The sequence below is a fragment of the Piliocolobus tephrosceles genome, unplaced genomic scaffold, assembly GCF_002776525.5.
Source record: "Piliocolobus tephrosceles isolate RC106 unplaced genomic scaffold, ASM277652v3 unscaffolded_38882, whole genome shotgun sequence".
Classification (NCBI taxonomy): Eukaryota; Metazoa; Chordata; class Mammalia; order Primates; family Cercopithecidae; genus Piliocolobus; species Piliocolobus tephrosceles.
In genome coordinates, this window is record NW_022323067.1 from 1321 (window position 1) to 3581 (window position 2261).

The 2261-nt window shown below is 55.1% G+C and overlaps 1 pseudogene across 1 annotated transcript; it reads left to right on the top strand.

The window, feature by feature from the left end:
* Positions 1 to 284: 284 nt before the first annotated feature.
* Positions 285 to 1931, top strand: LOC113223117 (annotated as a pseudogene). The gene has a single exon (XR_003308613.1). The product of XR_003308613.1 is annotated as an uncharacterized LOC113223117 (transcript).
* Positions 1932 to 2261: the final 330 nt, after the last annotated feature.

Here is a 2261-nt window from a genome sequence, read left to right on the forward strand (position 1 = left end):
ACGAGGTGACTGTCTGAGGCCAGGGCCGGGGCTGGGGGGCTGCGGCCTCCCGGGCCCCCCGTCCCAGCCTGGATCCCCCGACACAGGCGCACACAGGCCAGGGGCCTGGGGCCCAGATCGGCCCTTGGACAGGAGTCAAAGCCTCCTTCCGGGATGTCCTGGCAGACAAGATTCCTCCTCCTATTACGTCACTGCTTGAGCCAAGGCCTCCTTCCCATGATGTCATCCCAGAGGAAGAGGCCGGCCCGTGAGGTCGTCGCTAGCAAAAATGTCTGTGTTCTGTGATGTCATCACAGGGACAAAGCCTCCTTCCCATGAGGTCATCCCAGAGGAAGAGGCCGGCCCGTGAGGTCCTCGCTGGAGGCCATGTCCATGTTCTATGATGTCCTCAGAGGCTTCCTTCTTGTGCTGTAATAACAGAGATGATGCCTTGTTCCATGACATTCGATCCTGTGGTGTCACTGCAGAGACAATCTCACCTGGATGATGTCGCCTCTAACTCCACGGCCTCTCTGGGCATCATCGCCATGGGGAAGATATTTTCTCCCTGTGTCTTTGCAGCAGAGAAGGTGCCTCTGTCCCATGATGTCGTCATTACAGACAAAGCCATCTTCCTGGGACACGTCGCAGGGGAAAATGCCTCACCAACTGTGTCCTCACTAGACCTAAGGTCTCCTTTTCACCACATCATCACAGGGACCCTGCCTCCTTCCTGTGATGCCATCACCAGAGAAGGTGCCTTGCCCTATGACGTCATCAGAGGGACCGTGCCTCTTCCTGTGATGTCATCACCAGAGATGACCACCCACTCTGGGACCTCTCCAGGAGGAGGCCCCTTCTGCGCTCTCGCCCAGAGGCTACGTGCTCTGAGATGGCACGAGGAGAGGCCTCCATTGCTGCCACCATGTTGTAGAAGGCAGGGCAGGCCCAGAGTCCAGGACAACCCCAGGGAAGATGCCAGAGAGCAGAGAGGAGCCCTGTCCTGAGATGTTGTCTGAAGGAAGCATGGCTGGGGAGCCGCCCATGTGGAGGGCCTCCTCCAGAGATGATGGTCGGTGTAGGCTGTTGGCAGTGAACCCCCTACCCCAGTGCTGTGATGGCATCACCAGAGCTTCCTCCTCAGAGGCACTGCCCACTCTGGGAGGCCATCGGTATTGATGGTGTCACCAGAGTTACTGCCTTGTCCCACCATGACTTAGCTTGGTTGCTCCCTCCCCAAACCCAAGGGACATGCCCAGCAGGATCTCTGCTAGACCCTCTGAGAGGAAATGGGGCCTTGGATCCCACACCTGTGCTATGACTCCTGGGAGACAGAACATCCAGATGCCCTTCTGCTCCCAGGAGGCCACTCTGGATCCCCAGGATCCTGGAGTCCTGGCACTCACAGGTGTCCTGTAGCCTGGCCTCACTCTTCGTTCTGCCATATCTAAAGACAATCACCTCTGTCAACAAAGTCCTAGCCTTCTACTGGGGGGAGGTGCTTGAGGTACACCTACTGTTGCCCTCACTGACACTGTCAGCACCACACAATACCCGCCACTCATGATGGCACTGCACCCGGGGTCAAGTGTTACCCAGGTCTGAGGATGGAATCCTTTCCCAGGATTCCCTATGACCCCCAACTATGGTAACATCTTCTTCCAGGATTTACCATGACTAATGGTGTCACCATCTCCCAAGACTCTCCATAGCCAACGGTGTCACCACCCTCCATGATTCCTCACAACCACGGTGTCATCATCTTTCAGGAGCCACCACAGCTGACGATGTCATCATTTCCTAGATCCCGCCATGACCAATGATGACATTACCTTCCAGAATCCACTATGCCTGACACAGACATCCTCTACTGAAATCCACTAGGACTGATGATGCCACCATTTCCCATAATCCCTCATGATTTTGGTGTCATCACCTCCCACAACAGAACCATGGTGTCATGCTCCCAGGATCCACTTCAACCATGGTGTCATCATATCCCAGAATTCATTACACCCAATAGTGTCATGATGTCATCACCTGCCAGATCCACTTTAACCGTGTGTCTTCATGTCCCAGGAGTCACCATAGCTATTATGTTATCAGTTCTCAGGATCCACTCCAACCATGATGTCATTATCTCCCAGGATCCATGAGGTCCAGTGCTGTCACCACCCACTAGGATCCACTTCAACCCTGGTGTCATCATCTCCCAGGATCCATGGGATCCAGTGCTGTCACCACCCACTAGGATCCACCATAGCCCTGGTGTCATCATCTCC